The following is a 23,502-nucleotide window of genomic DNA, read 5'->3' as shown; positions in this document are numbered from 1 at the left end:
GTAAACTATTTTTCTTTCCAAGTGAAGGATAAATGTATTGGCTAGCTTTATACATGGAATGCTAAAGAATGAACTGCATAAATCAATTATAGTAAAGAGCTTGCTTCCTGTTGAAGTGGATGTTAGTAATGTATGAGGGTTAGGAATGACAGGGTGTCAAGGGAAAACAATGTTGTTTGATCGGAGGTCCTGGTTTAACTTCCACCTTTGGTCCATAGGTTTGCTCCCTGGTGAAATGAGGGTGTTACACGGGCTAGAAAATGAATAATGAAGCCTTGATCCTTATAATCTTCTATTATAGCTTTATGCCTTGAAGGACTTCTTTACTTATAGAACACTGATTAATTTTGGGAAAATATTTTGAGGAATCTCTTTACATCTTTATAGGAGGTACACTGTGAATTTTGCCAATATCAGTTGGAGATTTTTCCTATAATAATCATGGTAGCTGGTTCAGTTGGGACAAATGATCAGCGTCTCAGGATCAGCCTTGGTACTTTAGGAGACAGAACAGATAAAAGATATCAGAGGTTATTTAATTCACTTGCTGGTTTTCTTTGATGACTACTCACAATTTCTAGAGTTATTTCCCTCTTTTGGGACAAAGAAATTCTAGCATGGGACTTCTGTAAGATGTCACAGCATAATAAGTGAATAGAGGTGGTGAAACTAAGAAGAAAAAAAGTAGGAGTCTCTTGAAAAGCCTGAACAAAAGGAAATGGGTTCAGAGACAGGAACCCCTTGAAGTTCATTAGCAATCTCAAATATTTGAACTGTTTTAGTGTTCCAAGGCAGGGGCTGCTTTATATCAGTGGGGTTGAGCACTGAGAGTGTGATCTGATGACAGTTAAGTCTAGAAGAGATTTGCCCCCAATCTGGAGAAATGTTTCTACAAGCTGATTAAAAGGAAGAATTGTGAAGAGTTTCTGTAGTTCCTTGGAGTCATGTCATTGAGAACTCAGAGGACTTTGGAAAGGCTGGTCAGAGAACTGAAATTACCTAGAGCACTTAAATTTGTAACTGTCTTTTTCAGTGTCCTGGCTCTTTGCAATAATAGCATACGTTAACATGGTTTTAGTTTCATTTGGGGACATTCAATTGGTGGATTTGAAGATTACAAATTTTGGTGACCTTCCTTTTAGGTGGCTCTTAAGTGTGTTAGAGAGCAGGTTTGCCAGATTAACAAAATCTAGAGTGATCATAGCGTTCCATTTAATCCTGCTTATTTTTACTAGAAGGGAAAGGTCCTGGTTCAGCCAACTAAAAAGCACAGAGTTAAAAACTACTGAGTAGAATCAACATCTGAAGGAAGACCAGAATTTTCTTTAAAAATATTTGAATTTGGGAGTTCCCTGGTGGCCTAGTGGTTAGGATTCGTGGTTTACACTGTTGTTGCGAGTGTTCAATCCCTGGTCAGGGAACTGAGATCCTGCAAGGCTCGAGATGCAACCAAATTTTTTTTAAAAATTTCTGAAGTCAATTGTAATAGTCATGGATAGGTGAGTCAGATTTTTGTGTGCAGTCGTGAATTTTGTTCCAGTCAACAGCCTTTGTTAAAGCCCTAGGAATTGCTCAGTGAAGTCGCTAGCGATTTCCCAAGCCTGATCATATATAGTAAGTTAGCAGGCTGGCTGGACTCCCTGTTGTGATTCTAGACATTTTTCAAGATTTTCTCAATTAGTAGTATTCATCCAATGCTGGTCCCAGCCTTCACCAACAAGCATATGAACTAGCTGATATTAGTCAGAGAAACAAGGTGAAAAGTTTGAATGACTATTAATTTTTCAACAAATCTGTGAGAAAATTTGGTCACTTTGGAAAAACCTTTCAGTATGACTCACAGTTTAGATTTAGTCACAGGTTTAGTCCAGAGAATATTAAAAAAAAAAAAAATTAAATATTTATACTCTGGATCCTCAGAAAGCTTAATTTTAAAAGGACTTGTTATGACAAGTTCAGAGGAAAAGGAAGGGGGGTGAGTTTCATAGAAAAGTGGAACTTTGGCAAAAGAATTAGTGAGGGAAATTGAGAGTGTATTTGAGGTGCAGGTGGTGTAGAAGGAAAGGAGGAAGGTGGAGCTGGAGGTACAGTCTGGCCATGATGAGCCAACAGAGAGACAAGATGATATCATAGGTGAAGCCTGAGATAGAGATGCCTAGGAAGAAGAGCTAGAATCTTTGTGAGCAATTTTATCTTTTTTAAATTATTTGTTTGGATATATTATTTTTAAAATCTTGTTCTGCAGAACAGCAATTTTAGGCTCTTGATAAACGTTGGGAAGCTTCAAAGTACCAATTGAAATAAGCATTATCCCCAGTTTTGGAAAATTTTACGTTATTGTAGTTCAGTTTCATTTTGAGAAAATTAAGTTTGTAAATATCAAAATTTCTCCAAAAAGCTATTGATATTCTAAATTATCTTTGGTCCAATGGGTCCTTTTAGTGAGAAATACTCATGAGGAAGAACCACAGTTTTAAACATAAAATCAGCCAGAGTCCCTGTAGTTATCTAAGAAATATTTATGTAACTGGGATCCCATTTTTCATGAATTTTTCTCTAGAGCAAAAGAATAATTTGCATGCAGTTCAAACAGCTGCTCCGCGCCTTGCAACTCAAACAGTCTGCAAGCTAATACCTGCCAGTTCTAAGGAAATGGCTTAGTCCTGGAGCAGCCAGGTAAAAGACTTTTCACCCACTTTCCAGAGAACAGCTCCTAGGCTGAACTGATACAGTTTCAATGCAACAGCCTCTGTTCCAAAGGAATTGGTCAATGGTGCCTCAGCCAGGTCTGGTTGAAACAGGCTGATCTCTAATTCAGACAAAAGTGACAAATGAGTACTCCCATACAGAACAAGACCTTACCTATAAAGAATAAAACCTTAAGATAGATCCCAAATAAAGCCTGAGGAACTTAAAAGCCAAAGATAGCACACGTTTGGATCCAGAAGGAAGAAGTATCTTCAAACTCCAGGGTTGGCAAGAAAAGCAGTGAACACAATGGGCTCAATTGTAGTATTGTAGCTGTTTGCTTACCAGTCCAGGAGCCTAATGGGATCATCTCTGGTCCTCACATGGGCCACCAAATATTTACCTAAACAAATAGATACCCAGATACTTCTTCAGTAAAGATAAGTTTATACAGGATCAGCAAAGAATTGCAATGTGAAGTGTGCAACAATGGCAAACCATCTATGAGTTTCCACAGGGCAAAGGAAGAACACTTTTATAGAGGGGAAAGAGAATTTGGGAGGGCTATAATGAAAAAATATGCCATGGATTTTCACTGGTTGAGTTTTTTTCCAGGAAAGAAGAGGAGTCTTTCTTCTTCATGCTGGGCTTTTCTGTCATTGCAGTGCTTGAGAACTCCCCCTTTCTGGTCTCCTAACTATTTATTTCAGTTTTCTGTTTATTTATTTTTTTACAAGGCAGTGGGCAAGTTCGGCATAGAAGGATGTAGATGGCTGTCTCAGAAAACCAAGACAAAAGCTGATATCAATTTTGGTGCTACAATAATTTCAGCAATTTCCCATAAAGTAGAAATTAACAATTAACATATAAAACAAGTGGCAATTATTTTATCCTGTGAATACATAATTTAAGTTTTAATATCCTCTATATAGTTGATTATATCATTTCTTATTGTGGATTTTGTTCTTTTCAACTATGTATTTTGCCCTCTCATTTTAAAGAGACAATTTCTGGGATTATTGTTATTTGTAAAAAGTACTTAGAATGGCTTAATATGCATTTAATGAAAAGATGTCTGTGTATTTTTTGTGTTTTTTTGCAGCAAGTTTTCTAAGCACTTTAGCTGGGAAAATGACGGGATATTCTATAAAACATAGGATGCTAGTAGGTGAAAAAAAACAAACAAAAATGACAAAATTAAACATATACTTTCCTGTTCAGAGAGAAAAAGTGTTGGAAATGTAATTATCTATTGATTTCACTTTAACTTTTAAATAAACAGCTAGAATTAGAAATGGGTTAAATAAACATTATTATTATTTTCATTGTGTAATAGATAAAAATAATTTATATTGGGAATAATGCAAATAAATTATTGCATCTCTCTTCCAATTAGGATTTAAGCAAAATCAAATTAGGTGATAGCTTTATGGCGGGGGGGGTGGGAGTTATTATTCATATTATCTCCAAACAATAGTACTGCCAAAAATACTTTCAAAGACTGAAATATCCCTGATTTTGTGACTGTGATAAAATTTAGGTAATTAACACTTGCTGAAAATGAGCCTAATATTTTAAAGTCACACATTTCCCCCATTTATTCTTAATGATTAGTACTGAAATTAAGTATCAATGAAAAAAAAAACAAACAAAAAAAACCTTGACATATTCATATAACACTAATTTTGAAAGCAGTTGCAGTTTGTCAAGTCTAACTATATCATGTTTATTAGTCAGAGGAAACAGAACTCTCTCTCTCTCTCCCTTTCACTCTCTCTGTATATGTCTATAAGGTTGTTATATTTAGTAGTTTATGTATTTTTTTTCATGGAAATGATAGGTTTTGTTACATTTTCCTCTCTTCCTTCTGAAAAAAATATTTGCTATATTCCACTAACCAAATATTTTGTCAACTAACTCAGTTATATGTCCAGAGGAGAAAAGCTTCCATGAGAACACTCTGAAACAAGGAAAAAAAAAATTATCGTCTCTCAGATTTTTATGACTTGAACAAAATATGAAGAAAAATCTATATTTCTTAATGCAAATGTTATATTCAGAAGGGAAAATGATTAATCAGAAAAAATGTACATGGTATTTATGAAATTTTATTTAGTATATTTATATCTTAAATTTTTATAGAAGTGGATAAGAAAAAGTTCAACATTTTTTTTTTTTTTTGCAGTACACGGGCCTCTCACTGTTGTGGCCTCTCCCGTTGCAGAGCACAGGCTCCAGACGCGCAGGCTCAGTGGTCATGGCGCATGGGCTCAGCCGCCCTGCGGCATGTGGGATCTTTCCGGACCAGGACATGAACCCGTGTCCCCTGCATCGGCAGGTGGACTCTCAACCACTGCGCCACCAGGGAAGTCCAAAAGTTCAACATTATTTTATTCCATGTCATAATTTCAAAGCTTAAATATATTTAGTAACTAAAGTATAGAGAAAAATGAATATTTCTATTTTAAAGGAAAGATAAATAATAATCTTTGTAAGAACTTGATCCTTAACTAAACTGTAAAGATATAGTTGTTTGTGTTAATCTTTATGTTTTTAAACTCCACATCATCTAAATATATATCTTAAATGTCTTCATAAACATCTTCATATGGAATGGTGGCAATAAACTGCAAAAAATACTGAATATTAATAATATTTTGGTTAATTATCTCAGCTAATTTTCCCAAGTTGAAAAACTTAAAATACGCTCACAAAAGTTCATTATATCTTCAACATAATTTTTTGGAAATACATTTGAAAATGAGAAAAAAATAAAAACATCAAATTCTTATTAAATTCTCATGATTAAATTAAGCACTTGAATAAAAGAGCATTAAGAGGTATATACTCCAGACTGTGCTTGGTTCGGAAGTATTTAGGCCATTGATCATAGCCATTTTCATTTTACATAATTATGGTTTTAAGGAAAAAAATCACTCAGTTGGAATGTACATTTTTCATATACAGGTAAATACATCTTTTATTAATTTTCTACTATTAGAATATTATTATGGGAGAGAAAGCAAAAGTAAAAAAAATTGAAAAGGAAAAGGAGAGCAGGGAAAAGAAAAAAAATGAAAATGACTGAAAGCTTAAAAAATATAAAGCAATATAAGTTTCTATCATAAGCCAAGAGCTCTATTAAACACTGCTGACACAATATGAAAGGAAGAAAATACAGGAAAGTACACAGATATGGACTAATATTATTAAGTTGGCAAATGCAAATTACTATTCTGTACAAAAGTGAAGCAAAATAAGAAAGAAAATGAATAGCTTTGTTAAAAAACACCTCATAGGGTGGGTGACATATCATCTTGCTTTGGAGAAAATAATAAGAAGAATTATTAATTAAAAGAATTAAGAGTCAGAATTGGAGAGGTATACAGGGGTATGTTAGGAATGATATTTATTTCAGACTGAAGAGATAGTTTAGTATTTTTTGATTATGGAGAAATGTGTAATGGTTTACAACCGTGAAAAGAGCAGATTCAATTTGTATTTTATAATGTGTACATTTCCTTGAAGGCTGTTTAATAGAACTGAGAATAGAAAAAAGAAGTCCAGATCTTTTATAATGGTTAAGGTCACAGTGATAAGGGCCTGAATTAAATTACAAAATAAGAGTGGGGGTTAGAATTGGTAGGGCCTGATGACTGATCAGAGTAGCTAGTAATGAGGAGGAGAATATATTTAGAAAGATCACCAAAATCATTGGCTTGGGTGATTGCATAAATGGAGGTGCCATCGAAAAAGACATAAAAAGAGAATTGCGAATGAGTTCTGCTTTAACTTGCTTGCAGTGTTTCAATGCGAGTTGGATATGATGGTAAGTCTTAATAAGAATTCAAGGTCAAAGATAAAATTTGTCAGAAATCACCAGATAAGTTATATAACAATAAATGAATAGGCTAAAGGCATGATGTCTATGTGACACAATCATTTAAGGCTAATAATGATAAAGAATATCTAATATTAGAGACAGAGAATACAGGTTTGAAATATTGGAGGAGAACCTGGAAAAAGTCATCTTTCACAAGTCATAGAGGTAGAAAGTGATGTCAGAAAGAAATAGTCAACAGTGACAGTTATAACCAAAAGATTCAGAAAATAATAATAAAGAGCATTAGATGGATATAGCATACAGACACTTATTGGTGATTTCTCTCAGTCTAATTTCAGTTAAATGATAAAATTGCAGTGAGTTGAGAAGGGGGACTAAAAGCTTTTGAAGAAACAATGGTTAAAATATTCTCAAATTTTTGAAAGCATACCATATAGACCCAAGAAATTTTTTCAAAACCCAGGAGGATGAAAAGAAGGAAAACCATATCTGGACATACTATAGTCAAATTGCTGAAAACCAAAATAGAAAAAAAAAAAATGAATGCAGGTGGAGGGGAAAATAGATATATTACACAAAGGGGAAAAATAATATGAAAGATGACTGACTTCTCAGCAAAACAATGAAGAGAAGAAAATGGAATAAAAACTTTCAGATTCTATACAAAAACCTGTAAGTTCAGAATTCTACATGTAGCAATATATCTTAAATCAGAGGGCAAAACAAAGACCTTTTAACATAAATGAAAGCTTAATGAATTCTTAGTTAGTAGACTTACACTACAAGAAATGCATAAAAAAGGTTTTCAGTATGAAAGGGAATGCCATAAAATAGAACATCGGATCTATAATAAGAAATTAATGTCACCTAAAATAGTAAATATTAGGGTAAATATAAAATTTTTCTTTCTTCTCAAATTAATTATAAGAGAAATGGCTATTTAATACAAATACCATTCAGACAACTAGGTATAGACAGGCACTTTTTCAATCTGCTAAATGCTAGCAATAAAATCCTACAGCTATTCTTATCCTAATTGTGAAATATCAAGTGCCTTTGCTGTTAGATTGGGTAAATGGTAACTTTCCTCATTCTCACATCTTTTATCTGACATTATACTGGAGGTCCTAGACTGTAGTAAGGCAAGACAAGAAAATAAAAAGCATAAGATCCAGAAAGAGATAAGTAATAATGTTGCTATTGGAAGACAACATACATGTTTATATAGAAAAGCCTAAGAAATTTAACTTAAATCTATTAAAACAAGTGAATTTACCTTTCTCATAGGATATAGGGTCAATACAGAAAAATCAATTGTCCTTATATACTAGTAGCAAAGACTTGAAAGCAAAGATTTAAGAATTGTACCATTAAAATAGTATAAAAAATAAAATAGTAACAAATGTAATACATGGTATTTAATATTTCTACATGAAAATATAAAATATTACCAAGAGAAATTGAACAGGACCTATATAAATGAAGAAATATATTATGTAAATAAATTGGGAAACTCATTTTTGTTTCCTTTAAAAAATGTTTTATTCTTACTCATTTTAAATTCTCTTCATATTCATTCAAGGCAACCCAATAAAATTCCCAGAGTGCTTTTGTGCATAAATTGAAGTCTATTCTATACTTTTTATCAAAACCCACAGGACCTAGAATAGATAAAATAATAATAATAAAGGACTGTGTTAAGGACCCAACTACTTGATATCAATATTTTTATGATAAACTTCAGTAACTGAGACTGTGGTTTTGGTGTAAAAATAGGTAAATAGATAAATGGAACAGAATAGTCATGAAACAGACTTATGTATACGTGGTACGGAATGTAGAATAGTGTTCTCCCAAAGGTGCCCACATTCTAATCTTACAAACCTTTGAAAATGTTATGGTATGTGACAAAGAGAATGTATATTGAAGTTAGAATTAAGATTGTTAATCAACTGATGTTAGAATAGGGAGATTATCCTGGATTATCTCTGGGTGGGTCCAAAGTAATCATAGAGTTCCTAAAAATTGAGGAAGGAAACATAGGAAAATGTGACTATAGAGGAAAATCAGAGTGATTGCCCACAGTTCCTGTCTTTGAAGATGGAGGAGAGTGGTCATGAGCCAAGGAATGTTGTTGGCATCTAGAAACTGGTAAAGGTAAGGAAACAGATTCTCCTCTGGACCTTCCAGAAAGGAGCACTGCCCTGCTGATATTTTGATTTTGCCCTTAACTTCCATGTTGAAATCCTACCTACAGAATTATAACATGATCAATTTGTTTTATTTTCAGCCATTAAGTTTGTTATAATTTGTTATAACATCAATAGAAAAAAGGAAGAGTAGAAAGAAAAACAAGAGTACGGTAAGCAGGAATTGGAATGAAGGGCAGAAAGATTTATGAAATAGTTTGGTTAGGTAAGCCTAATTGAGAAGATGAGATGAACAAAGACTTGAAGACCTGAAGAGGTGAGTGACATGGTTAAATAAATATCTGGGGAATAGGCAAAAAGAAAAGTAGCTATAAAGGCTTTGAAGCAGAGTTATTCCTGGCATATTTGAAAATAGTGTAGCAGTCAATGTGACTGGAAAAATGTGGACAAAGAAGAGAATGGCGAGAGAAGAACAAGTCATGTGGCTTATGTTTTAAAGTGATCTCTATTGAAAGGTTAGAAATGGAAAGAAGGAATCATGTGAATTAGTAACAATTAAAAGGTTATAGGATAAATGGATTGGAGCTATTAATGGACTTGAGAGAATGTTGGATTTGGTAATACTAGAATGAATGAGCTTGAAAATTGGGAGGGGTAGTCAGAGAATAGGATGACACTGGATTTATGAAAATATTGATCTTACTAGTAATGCCAAGGTATGCTTTCATGTATGACTAGGAGAGTGTTTGAGATAGGGCTGACATCATCATTGGAGGGCTGTGGATAGAATGGAAAGGCCTAAGAGTTAGAAAAGTTTTTTTTTTAATATTTAAATTAGCGTAACCATGACAGAAGTGGAATGGATTGGTAGTGGGGAATAAACAGGGTGTGTTAAATTACAAGAACAAGCAACCTCATAAAACCTATAAGTAAATGAGTATAAAAGCTAGAGATTTAGATGAGAGTAAGGGAGAATATCTTGAAGCAACAATGAGAAGTCCAGTTAAACTAAGCCCAGTGATAACAATTTGTACTGAAAAAAAACAGATACCAAGGAAGCAGTGATGGCAGAATATAGCCAATTTTATGTAAAGACAAGAAAATTGATGGATTTGGGGGTTAGTACTTTCCAAATCTCTCACAAATTCCTTTAATTTTGAAACAACGTTTCATACATAATCCTACCTGTGATGATATACAGGATATGTAATTTTCAGCTAAGTTTTGCTACACAGAAAAATTTCTGAGGAGATGGTAATTGTGACAACAAATTATACTTAACCAACTTAGGGTATTTCTTTTGAGTCTTGCAAGCTTGCTGAATTTAAAGGGACTTAAGCTCTTTCTATCATCTCTTTCACATTTGTGAAATATTATTTCTATCTTCAAACTCAATTCAAATTCTTAGATAGTTGGTAGGGCTACCATTGCTAGTTGGTAGGGCTACAATTGCTCATTTTATGAAAAAGAGAAAGGGAAAAGCAGGAAAAAACCCAATTTACACTTCCTAACTGACTAAGCATCCTTCCATCAAATATTTCTCTTTTTAATCTCACTGACCCCAATTTAGTTAAACGACCATATTTAGCTACAATGGAGGCTAGGAAATGTACCTTTCTGGCTGGGAACACTGCTTTATTAAATAAAATTAAGATTCCGTTTCTAAGATAGAAGGGATAGACGATATTTGGAAGGCATCTACATTTCTGCTACTTCAGGGATAACAGTCAGGCTTTAGGAGGGTTCACATGGAATCATCCTTAAGATCTATCATGTTATTGGAGAGAAATAAGATTGAATAAAGCTGTAGTACTTTCCCTTGAAGGGCTTAACGTTAGATAATTACATGAGAATACTGAGAAACATGTAACTCATATTGATCAATAATTAAGGAGCATATGTTATAAACTAAAAAAAAGAATTAATAAGCAACAGATAAATGTGTTAAAATCTATCAATAGTAATAATTTTTCCCAAATGGTTCTGTAATTACAAAAAAAAATTACATGTACATATCTTATATACATTAACTCTCATATCTAATTTCAACATTTTCAAAGACTGAGTCATTTATTTTATTGTTGTTCTTAGATCACTATTCTGTCATATTAGTAGAAAATTAACCTTCATTAACACCATATATTAAGCACCTATAATATGTGAGGTGTTATTCTATGTGGTTAAGGTACAGTGGTGATCAAGATAAACAGGTCTGTATGTTCAAGGAACATACCCTCCAGTAGCAAGAAGATACCTTGGAAAAGATCATTTGTAGTGCTTTGAGAGGCGGTATACCCAGTGGTAGTGAGCATACTAAAGATATCAATGAAGTGACATATATAGGGTAAATAGCTACAGCTCCCCTCCCTAGAAAAGTTGATGTTTAAGCTGAGACTTAAAGGATGAATCTGAACTAGGGAAGCAAAATGTCAAATCAGAGTAGTAGGTATGGGGAGGTGCAAATAAAAAGGCCTTGAGGAGAAAGAAAGGAATGAGCAAAGTCAATCACAAAAGGTAAATCTGCAAGGCTGATGGAATTCAGGTCACAAACGTATTTTTAGGCCATAAAAAATTCTGAAATTTATGCTAAAAGTGAGTTCTAAGTAGGAAAAAATGTGATCAGATTTGTATTTCATAATAATTAATATTGTTATTCTAATTTTATTAGAATAGAAAAGAAGAGTAGAATTAGAAAAAGAGAAGTTTGAAGGCAAGGCATGCTTAGGAGACTGTTGACAGGTACTTAAATTCAATCAGGTAGAGGGTATTCAGGTAAATAGGATGGATATATAGTGAGCAAGAGACTTGTGGCCTATGACAAAATATTATTGAAATTATAGACCACAGGTAAGGAAGTGACTGAGAAATAGGAAAGTGTGGAATGGTCCATAGGGTGGAGATTTTAATAATATGAAAGCATAATATGATAAAAGTACTGAAGTGTTTAAAGTGGAAAAGTTCACATTATCTGATTTAGTGATTTCAGAGATTGAAGATTTTCAGGTGATAGCAAGGTAGATGGGGAAGGAAGCTGAGCAGAATGCAGAGGGGAAAAAAAAAACCAAAACAATGGAGACGTATGGATTATAAAGCAGGGAGGCCAGGATATTGAACAGATCATAAAACCTTTCTGATGTTCAAAGGAAGATTTTGAACAAGGGGTAAGTCTTCAAGGAATGAAGTAGAGTATCTAGTTAGTTGAAAATAAACAGAAACAGAGATAGAGATAGAAGATTGAAGCTGGACATCACTAAATAGCACAAAAGGCAAAGACATTTTATATGCACATTTTATTTATTTATTTAGTTAGTTAACATCTTTATTGGAGTATAGTTGTTTTAAAATGGTGTGTTAATTTCTGCTTTATAACAAAGTGAATCAGCTATATGTCTACATATATCCCCATATCCCCTCCCTCTTGTATCTCCTTCCCACCCTCCCTATCCCACCACTGTAGGTGGTCACAAAGCACTGAGCTGATCTCCCTGTGCTAGGTAGCTGCTTCCCACTAGCTATCTATTTTACATTTGATAGTGTATATATGTCCATGCCACTCTCTCACTTCGTCCCAGCTTACCCTTCCCACTCCCCGTATCCTCAAGCCCATTCTCTACATCTGCATCTTTTTTCCTGTCCTGCCTGTAGGTTCGTCAGAACCATTTTTTTTTTTTAGATTGCATATGTACGTGTTAGCATAAGGTATTTGTTTTTCTCTTTCTAACTTAGCCCACTCTGTATGACAGACTCTAGGTCCATCCACCTCACTACAAATAACTGAATTTTGTTTCCTTTTACAGCTGAGTAATATTCCAACGTATATATGTGCCACATCTTCTTTATCCATTCATCTGTCGATGGACACTTAGGTTGCTTCCATGTCCTGGCTATTGTAAATAGAGCTGCAATGGACATTGGGGTGCATGTCCCTTTTTGAATTATGGTTTTCTCAGGGAATATGTCCAGTAGTGGGATTGCTGGGTCATATGAAAGGTCTAATTTTAGTTCTGGGAACTTCCATACAGTTCTCCATAGTGGCTGTATCAATTTACTTTCCTAACAATAGTGCTAGAGGGTACCCTTTACTCCACACCCTCTCCAACGTTTATCATTCGTAGCTTTTTTGATGACTGCCATTCTGACTGATGTGAGGTGATACCAGTGCAAAACTGGTGCAGTTTTGATTTGCATTTCTCTAATGATTAGTGTTGTTGAGCATTCTTTCATGTGTTTGTTGGCTATCTGTATATCTATCCTCTTTGGAGAAATGTCTATTTAAGTCTTCTGCCCATTTTTGGATTGAGTTTTTGTTTTTTTGATATTGAACTGAATGAGCTGCTTGTAAATTTGGGAGATTAATACATTGTCAGTTGCTTCATTTGAAAATAGTTTCTCCCATTCTGAGGGTTGTCTTTTCATTTTGTTTATGTTTTTGTTTGCTGTGCAAAAGCTTTGAAGTTTCGTTAGGTCCCATTTGTTTATTTCTGTTTTTATTTCCATTTCTCTAGGAGGTGGGTCAAAAAGGATCTTGCTGTGATTTATGTAATAGAGGGTTCTGCCTATGTTTTCCTCTAAGAGTTTGATAGTGTCTGGTTTTATATTTAAGTCTTTAATCAATTTTGAGTTTATTTTTGTGTATGGTGTCAGGGAGAGTTCTAATTTCATTCTTTTACATGAAACTGTCCAGTTTTCCCAGCATAACTTATTGAAGAGGCTGTCCTTTCTTCATTTTATATTCTTGTCTCCTTTATCAAAAATAAGGTGACCATATGTGCGTGGGTTTATCTCTGGGCTTTCTATCCTGTTCCATTGATCTATATTTCTGTTTTTGTGCCAATACCATACTGTCTTGATTACTATAGCTCTGTAGTATAGTCTGAAGTCTGGGTTCCTGATTACTCCAGCTCTGTTTTTCTTTCTCAAGGTTGCTTTGGCTATTCAGGGTCTTTTGTGTTTCCAAACAAAGCGTGAGCTTTTTTGTTCTAGTTCTGTGAAAAAAGCCATTGGTAGTTTGATAGGGATTGCATTGAATCTGTAGATTGCTCTGGGTAGTATAGTCATTTTCAAAATGTTGATTCTTCCAATCCAAGAACATGGTATATCTCTCTATCTTTTTGTGTCATCTTTCATTTCTTTCATCAGTGTCTTATAGTTTTCTGCATTCAGGTCTTTTGTCTCCTTAGATAGGTATATTCCTAGGTATTTTATTCTTTTTGTTACAATGGTAAATGGGAGTGTTTCCTTAATTTCTCTTTCAGATTTTTAATCAATAGTGTATAGGAATGCAAGAAATTTCTGTGCATTAATTTTGTATCCTTCTGCTTTACCAAATTCATTGATTAGCTCTAGTAGTTTTCTGGTAGCATCTTTAGGATTCTCTATGTATAATATCATGTCATCTGCGAAGTGACAGCTTTACTTCTTTTCCAATTTGGATTGCTTTTATTTCTTTTTCTTCTCTGATTGCTGTGGCTAAAACTTCCAAAACTATGTTGAAACACAGTGGTCAGAGTGGACAACCTTGTCTTGTTCCTGATCTTAGTGCAAATGATTTCACTTTTTCACCATTGAGAATGATGTTGGCTGTGGGTTTGTCATACATGGCATTTATTTTGTTGAGGTAATTTCCCTCTATGCCTACTTTCTGGAAGTTTTTTTTTTATTATTATAAATAGGTGTTGAATTTTTTCAAAAGCTTTTTCTACATCTATTGAGATAATCATATGGTTTTTACCTTTCAATTTCTTAACATGGTGTATCACACTGATTGCTTTGTATATATGGAAGAATCCTTGCATTGCTGGGATAAACCCCACTTCATTATGGTCTATGATCCTTTTAATGTTCTGTTGGATTCTGTTTGCTAGTATTTTATTGAGGATATTTACATCTGTATTCATTAGTGATATTGGTCTGTAGTTTTCTTTCTTTGTGACATCTTTGTCTGGTTTTGGTGTCTGGGTGATGGTGGCCACATAGATTGGGTTTGGGAGTGTTCCTCTCTCTGCTATATTTTGGAAGAGTTTGAGAAGGACAGTTGTTACCTCTTATCTAAATGTTTAATAGAATTCACCTGTGGAGCCGTCTTGTCCTGGGCTTTTGTTTGTTGGTAGATTTTTAAACACAGTCTCAGTTTCACTACTTGTGGTTGGTCTGTTTCTATTTTCTATTTCTTCCTGGTTCAGTTTCAGAAGTTTTTGCTTTGCTAAGAATTTGTCCATTTCTTCCAGGTTGTCCCTTTTATTGGCATACAGTTGCTTGTAGTAATCTCCTTTGTATTTCTGCAGTGTCAGTTGTTACTTCTCCTTTTTCCATTCTAATTCTATTGTATTGAGTCTTCTCCCTTCTTTTCTTGATGTGTCTGGCTAATGGTTTATCAATTTTGTTTATCTTCTCAACGAACCACCTTTTAGTTTTATTGATCTTTGCTATCGTTTCCTTCATTTCTTTTTCATTTATTTCTGATCTGATCTTTATGATTTCTTTCCTTCTGCTAACTTTGGGTTTTTTTTTGTTGTTGTTGTTCTTCTTTCTTCTGTTGCTTCAGGTGTAAGCTTAGGTTGTTTATTTGAGATGTCTTTTGTTTCTTGAGGTAGGATTCTATTGCTATAAACTTCCCTCTTAGAACTGCTTTTGCTGCATCCCATAGGTTTCGGGTCATCGTGTTTTCATTGTCATTTGTTTATAGGTATTATTTGTATTTCTTCTTTGTTTTCTTCAGTTATCTCTTGGTTATTAAGTGCCATATTGTTTAGCTCCATGTATTTGTATTTTTTACTGTTTTTTCCTGTAATTGATATATAGTCTAATAGTGTTGTGGTCAGAAAAGATACTTGATATGATTTCAATTTTCTTAAATTTACCAAGGCTTGATTTGTGACCCAAGATAAGAATGTGTATTCTGTTGTTTTTGGGTGTAATGTCCTATAAATGTCAACTAAATCTATCTTGTTTAATGTGTCATTTAAAGATTCTTTTTCCTAATTTACTTTCATTTTGTATGATCTGTCCATTACTGAAAGTGGGGTGTTAGTGTCCCATACTATGATTGTGTGACTGTCAATTTCCCCTTTTATGACTGTTAGTATTTGCCTATTGAGGTGCTCCTATTTTGGATGCATAAATATTTACAATTTTTATATCTTCTTCTTGGATTCATCCCTTGATCATTCAGTAGTATCCTTCTTTGTCTCTTGTAGTAGTCTTTATTTTGAAGTCTATTTTGTCTGATATGAGAATTGCTACTCCAGATTTCTTTTGATTTCCATTTTCATGGAATATCTTTTTCATCCCCTCACTTTCAGTCTGTATGTGTTCCTAGGTCTGAAGTGGGTCTCTTGTAGGTAACATACATATGAGTCTTGTTTTGTATCCATCAGGCAGTCTATGTGTTTTGGTTGAAACATTTAATCTATTTACATTTAATGTAAGTATCATTATGTATGTTCCTGTTACCATGTTCTTAATTGTTTTGCGTTTGTTATTGTAGGTCTTTTCCTTCTCTTATGTTTCCTGCCTAAAAAAGTTCCTTTAGCATTTGTTGTAAACCTGGTTTTGTGGTGCCAAATTCTCTTGGCTTTTGCTTGTCTGTAAAGCTTTTAATTTCTCCATTGAATCTGAATGAGATTCTTGCCAGGTAGAGTAATCTTGGTTGTAGATTTTTCCCTTTCTTCACTTTAAATATGTCTTGCCACTCCCTTCTGGCTTGCAGAGTTTCTGCTGAAGGATCAGCTGTTAAGCTTATGGGGATTTTCCTGTATGCCATTTGTTGTTTTTCCCTTGTTGCTTTTAATATTTGTTCTTTGTATTTAATTTTGATAGTTCGTTTAATATGTGTCTTTGCATGTTGTCCTTGTATTTATCCTGTATGGGACCTTCTGTGCCTCCTGGATTTGATTGACTATTTCCTTTCACATATTAGGAAAGTTTTCAACTATAAGCTCTTGAAATATTTTTTTCAGTCCCTTTCTTTTTCTCCTCTTCTTCTGGGACCCCTATAATTCAAATGTTGATGTGTTTAGTGTTGTCACAGGGGTCTCTGAGACTTTCCTTAATTCTTTTCATTCTTTTTTCTTTATTCTGCTCCATGGTAGTTATTTCCACTGTTTTATCTTCGCTGTCACTTATCTGTTCTTCTACTTCAGTTATTCAGCTGTTGATTCCTTCTAGAGAATTTTTAAATTTCATTTATTGTGTTGATCATCATTGTTTGCTTGCTCTTTAGTTTTCTAGGTCCTTGTTAAACGTGTCTTGCATATTTCTCCATTCTATTTCCAAGATTTTGGGTCATGTTTACTATCATTTCTCTGAATTCTTTTTCAGGTAATTGCCTATTTCCTCTTTATTTGTTTTGCCTGGTGAGTTTTTACCTTGTTCCTTCATCTACTATGTGTTTCTCTGTCTTCTCATTTTGCTTAACTTACTGTGTTTGTGATCTCCTTTTTGCAGGCTGCAGGTTTGTAGTTCCCCTTGTTTTTGGTGTCTGCCCCCAGTGGCTAAGGTTTGTTCAGTGGGTTGTGTAGGCTTCATGATGGAGGGGACTGGTGCCTGTATTGTGGTTGATGAGGCTGGATCTTGTCTTTCTGGTTGTCAGGACCACGTCCTGTGGTGTGTTTTGGGGTGTCTATGACATTATGATTTTAGGCAGCCTCTCTGTTAATATGTGTGGCTGTGTTACTGTCTTGCTAGTTGTTTGGCATAAGGTGTCCAGCACTTTAGCTTGCTCGTTTTTTAAGTAGAGTTGGGTCTTAGCCTTGAGATGGGGATACCTGAGAGAGCTTTCACCATTTGAAATTACATGGATCCTGGAGGTCTCTGGTGGCCATATGTCCTGAACTCAGCTCTCCCTCCTCAGAGGCACAGACCTGACATGCAGCCGGAGCACAAAGTCCCTGTTAGTCACATGGCTCAGAAGCAATGAAGAAAAAAAAGAAATAAAGGCATAATAAAATAATTAAAATAAAAAATATTAAAAATAAAAAAAAATAAAAGTAATAAAAAAAGAGAAAGGAAGAAGAGAGTAACCAAACCAAAAAAGAAATCCACCAATGATAGCAAGCGCTAAAAACTTTACCAAAAAAAAAAAAAAAAGGACAGTCAGAACCCTAGGACAAATGGTTAAAGCAAAGCTATACAGACAAAATCACACAAAAAAGCACACAAATACACAGTCACAGAAAGAGAAAAAGGAAAAAAAAATGTATATGTCTCTCTCTCTATATATATATATAAAGGAAGAGAGCAACCAAATTAATAAACAAATCTACCAATGATAATAAACTCTAGATACGAAACTAAGATAAACATAAAACCAGAAACAACTTAAATGCAGAAATCAAACCTAAAGTGTACAGTTGCTCCCAAAGGCCACCCCCTCAATTTTGGGATGATTCGTTGTCTATTCAGGTATTCCACAGATGAAGGATACATCTCGTTGACTGTCGAGATTTAATCCTCTGCTCCTGAGGCTGCTGGGAGAAATTTCCCTTTCTTTTCTTCATTCTCACAGCTCCTGGGGTTCAGCTTTGGGTTTGACCCTGGCTCTGCCTGTAGGTTGTCTGAGAGCATCTGTCCTTTGCTCAGAAGTGACAGTGTTAAAGTAGCAGCTGATTAGGGGGCTCTGGCACATTCTAGCTGAGGGGAGGGAGGGGTATGGATTGAGAAGCGAGTCTCCAGTGGCAGATGCCAGCATGATGTTGCAACAACATGAGGTCCGCAATGTGTTCTACCAGCGAAGCTGTCTCTGGATCTCGGGACCCTGGCAGTGGGGGACTGCACAGGCTTCCAGGAGGGGTGGTGTGGATAGTAACCTGTGCTTGCAATACAAGCTTCTTGGTGGCTGCAGCAGCTGCGTTAGTGCTTCATGCCTGTCTCTGGTGTACGTGCTGATAGCCATGGCTCGTGCCCATCTCTAGAGCTTGTTTAGGTGGTGTTGTGAATCTCCTGTCCTCGTGCACCCCAAAACAATGGTCTCTTGCCTCTTGGGCAATTCCAGACTTTCTCCCAGGCGCCCTCCTGGCTAACTGTGGTTCACCCCCCTTCAGGCTGTATTCAGGCAGCCAACCCTGGTCCTCTCCATGGGATCTGACCTCCAAAGCCAGAGCCTCAGCTCCCAGCCCATGCCCCCCCCCCCCAAAGTGGGTGAGCAGACATGCCTCTCAGGTTGGTGAGTGCTGGTCAGTACTGATCCTCTGTGCAGGAATCTCTCTGCTTTGCCCTCTGTACACCTATTGTTCCACTCTCCTCCGTGGCTCCGAAGCTTCCTCCCAGCCAAACCCAGTCTCCTCCAGTGAAGGGGCTTCCTAGTGTGTGGAAACTTTTCCTCCTTCACAGTTCCCTCCCAGAGTTGTAGGTCCTGTCCCTATTGATTTGTGTCTGTTTTTTTTTTTTTTTTTTTTTTTTTTTCTGTTTCTCTAGCCAGGTATGGGAGTTTCTTGCCTTTTGGGAAGTCTGAGATCTGCCAGCATTCAGTAGGTGTTCTGTAGGAGTTGTTCCACATGTAGATGTATTTCTTTTGTATTTGTGGAGAAGAAGGTGATCTCCACGTCTTACTCCTCCACCTTCTTGAAGGTTTCCTCCGCTCTTATTTTTATAATAAAAAAGTGAAATTGTTCCATTGAATCATTTTCTATTTAAATCAAATAAAAATGCCCTGAGAAACATTTCAGTTGTTCAATTCACATGTTCCCTTCAGAAATAGATAAGGTGTATTTCCTGAGATAAGAAAAGCTTTATAAATCTCCACCTCAGTAATTTGCTTCTGAGTTGCAACTATGTCCAGTCTTCATTTATTCCTTCTCGAATGCTTTTCCGTTTTCTTCATAGATCTGAGTTTCTGATCTATATAATTTTCCTTCTCCCTTTTTCTTTTCCTTTGTGCTTAGTTTGTCTCATGTACTCATAGAGTGTCATGTGCAGAGACCTTGGACCCGGCACCTCAGACCAGAGTTTCCAGTGTGAAATGGCTGTGGCAACACCTCAGCTCTAGATGGTGTGCAGAAGCGCTGTCCAGGACACTCAACTCATGATGGCAGTAGCAGGTCATGTGCAGAGCCACTGCACCTGGCACTGTACTCTGGAAGCTGAGCAGCACAGCTGTGCCTGCCTTATGAGAACTCTGCCCCTTTCCCTCTGAAGAAGCCCTAGCTATATGTATATTTTTTAATAAAAGTATGGACTAGTAATGTCATTGAAGATTAAGGAGATCTGTTTTAACTCTTCACACATAATTATGATGAGTGACTGAGAAAGACTAGTGTTTGTAAAAAATGACAGGTTTCAACTAGGTTCAAATTGTGAAAGTAAGGTTTAACGAAATATTTAAAAGTGTGAGGACTTCCCTGGTGGCACAGTGATTGAGATCGAGAGTCTGCCTGCCAATGCAGGGAACATGGGTTCGTGCCCCGGTCCGGGAGGATCCTACATGCCGCAGAGCAGCTGGGCCCATGAGCCATGGTCTCTGAGCCTGTGCATCCAGAGCCTGTGCTCCACAATGGAAGAGGCCACAGCAGTGAGAGGCCCACATACCACCAAAAAAAAAAAAAAAAAGAAAAGTGTGGGGGCATGTGATTTCCACCTGGGCCCGGCAGAATGGCTCCTGCAAAGAAGGGTGGCAAGAAGGGTCTTTCTACCATCAATGAGGTGGCGACCAAAGAATATAGCATCAATATCCCGAAGCGCATCCATGGAGTGGGTTTCTAGAAGTGTGCCCCTTGTACACTCAAAGAGATTTGGGAATTTGCCATGAAGGAGATGGGAATGTCAGATGTGCACATTGACACCAGGGTCAACATAATTGTCTGGGCCAAGGGAATAAGGAATATCTCCTAGGTGTCTCTGTGTAGCTGTTCAGAAATGAAGTTGAAGATTCAGCTAACAATTTCTATACATTCCTTACCTATGTACCTGTCACCATTTGAAAAACACTACAGACAATCAATGTGGATGAGAACTCACCACTGATTGTGAGTAAAGTCATAAAACCATACACAAAAATGTGTAGGAGACACTGTTAATCATATACATGAGGTCTTAAAGAGCATAATAGGAAATCTGGGAAGGAAAGAAAGACCTCAAAAACTGGATTTTGAATGAATTTGTATTAACACAATATGGAAATAACTTGAAGTAAAAGCAAATTATCAAAGGAACTTACATATTGAATGGCTTAAAAGGAAAGTAGAGAAATATAGTGTATATTTTGCTCTCACAAACTTGTGAATTATTTCTAGCTAAGTCACTTTAACAGTTAGTTCTGAGATATGTAATATGCAGACTTTCAATTAATATTGTTTACGATCCTGAAATTTTCTTATTAGGATTTCTTCTTTGGTCATATATTCAGCATAACTCAAGAAGTTTTTATGCATATTTTGTGAATCTATTATATTTAATTAAAACCCATTTGTTATTTTTATCTGAAAAAATGACAATACCTTCTTTTTTAAATCATTTCTTTTTCATTTTTTATTTGAAAATTTTGAATGTACACAAAGAGCGAAAAAGAAAAGTATAATGATCCCTCATTACCATCATCCAGCAGCAAAAATTATCAATATGTTGCCAAACTTGATTCATCTATACCTCCCACTTTCCATTCTGTGCTTGTTATTTTTATTTAACAGCTTTACTGAGGTATACAATTCATAGAATTCACCCGTTGTAACAGTACAAGTTGATGATTTTTAGTAAATTTATACAGATGTTCAAAAATTACCACAATCTTGTTTTAAAACATTTTCATCACCCCAACAAATCCCCATAGACCCCCTCCTCACCACCTCCTTCCTTGCCTGTTTATGGTCAATTCCTGCTCCAAATCTGAGTTCCAGGTAACCTTTGATCTGCTTTATATCTCTGTAGTGTTGCCTCTTCTGGATGCTTCATATATAGAGAATTATACAATATGTAATCTTTTGTTTCTGGATTCTTCCACTTAGCATAATATTTTTTAGGTTCATCCGTGTTGTAGCCTATATAAGTACTTCAATTATTTTTTATTACTGAAGAGTATTCCAGTATACAGATAGACCATATTTTGTTTATGTACTCACAAATTGATGCATATTTGAATGTAGGTTGGGGATTTTGTGTTATAAAAATGCTATGAACATTCATTTAAAAGTTCTTTTGTGTACATAGATTCATTTTTCTTGGGTAGATACATAGGTGTGGAATTGCTGGGATATATGGTAGTTTTGTAAGAAACTGAAAACTTGTGTTCTAAAGCAGTTACACCAGTTTACATCTCTACCACCAATGTGTGAGAGTTCCAGTTTCTCCACATTCTCCTCAACACTTGCTTTTGTTTCCACTTTATTATAGTCATTTGACTGCATAGGAAGTGGTATCCATTGTGGTTTTAATTTTCATGTCCCTAATGACTAATGATGTGGAGCAAATTGAGTTATTTTTAGTGAGGTGGATGGACATAGAATCTGTCACACAGAGTGAAGTAAGTCAGAAAGAGAAAAACAAATACGTATGCTAACACAAATATATGAAATCTAAAAAAGAAAAAAAAGTCATGAAGAACCTAGGAGCAAGATAGGAATAAAGATGCAGACCTACATATGTATATGTATAACTGATTCACTTTGTTATAAAGCAGAAACTAACACACCATTGTAAAGCAATTATACCCCAATAAAGATGTTAAAAAAAAAGATGTAGACCTACTAGAGAATGGACTTGAGGATATCAGGAGGGGGAAGGGTAAGCTGGGACAAAGTGAGAGAGTGGCATGGACATATATACACTACCAAATGTAAAATAGATAGCTAGTGGGAAGCAGCTGCATAGCACAGGCAGATCAGCACTCGGTGCTTTGTGACCACCAAGAGGGGTGGCATAGGGAGGGTGGGAGAGAGGCTCAAGAGTGAGGGATTATGGGGATATATGTATACATATAGCCAATGCACTTTGTTATACAGCAGAAACTAAAACAACATTGTAAAGCAATTATATTCCAATAAACATGATAAAAATATATCATTAATCAAATGTAAGGACAACCACAGACTGGATTCAGAAAAATTTGCAAGTCATATATCTCATAAGGGATTTATGTCTAGAACATTAAAAAAACAAAACTCTTGTGTCTCAGAAATAAGAAAAACAACCCAATTAATACATGAGCACAATACTTGAATAGACTTTCAATAGAGAAAATATATGAAGGGCTAATAAGTACATTAAAAGATGCTCCACAGCAATACCTTCTCATAACATCTGTTGAAGGTTAGATCTAAATTAAATAGATCATAAATTTTGAGGGGGGAGGGGAAAAGAATAGCAAGATCAATGCTTCTTTTCTTATAAATCTGTGAAAATCTTTTGCCAAGTGCTCTCATTTTTTAATCTTGCTCTAGTATGAAACAGCTTATCATTTTTGTATATTATATTGAGCACACTAATTTTTGGTTCATTTAAAAATTTTCTTTACTTATTTTGTTAGTAACCAAGTCTTTACTGAGGCACTGCTGCATATGCAACAACAAGTGAAGGGCTTTGAGTAATAATGAAAAACAAATACCCTCTAGGGGCTTAAAGCTTCATTGGCTATGCATGGCCCATACACATGAATCAGTTTACAAACAAGATATTGAAATATGAAGAGTTAGTATGTGCTACAGATTATATGCCACTTTCAAATAACAGTAATACAATCAAAGTAGATATTTTGGGAAGGAAAATTTGTGAATGATTTTTCAAATGTTATTTACAGCTCTTATGAAAAAAGAACCATTTCTTCATGGTTCATTCTTCATGGAGAATGTCTTTTGTGTTCACACTGAGTTTCAATAACCTTTTTTAGCTACCAGC

General features: G+C 35.4%; 1 pseudogene; it reads left to right on the top strand.

The window, feature by feature from the left end:
- The first annotated feature begins 20,268 nt into the window (after positions 1 to 20,268).
- Positions 20,269 to 20,693, top strand: LOC116742945 (annotated as a pseudogene).
- Positions 20,694 to 23,502: the final 2,809 nt, after the last annotated feature.

This window comes from Phocoena sinus, chromosome 18 (genome assembly GCF_008692025.1).
Source record: "Phocoena sinus isolate mPhoSin1 chromosome 18, mPhoSin1.pri, whole genome shotgun sequence".
NCBI lineage: Eukaryota > Metazoa > Chordata > Mammalia > Artiodactyla > Phocoenidae > Phocoena > Phocoena sinus.
Note: the sequence above shows the minus strand (reverse complement) of the source record. Positions and strands in the feature narration are given on the sequence as shown.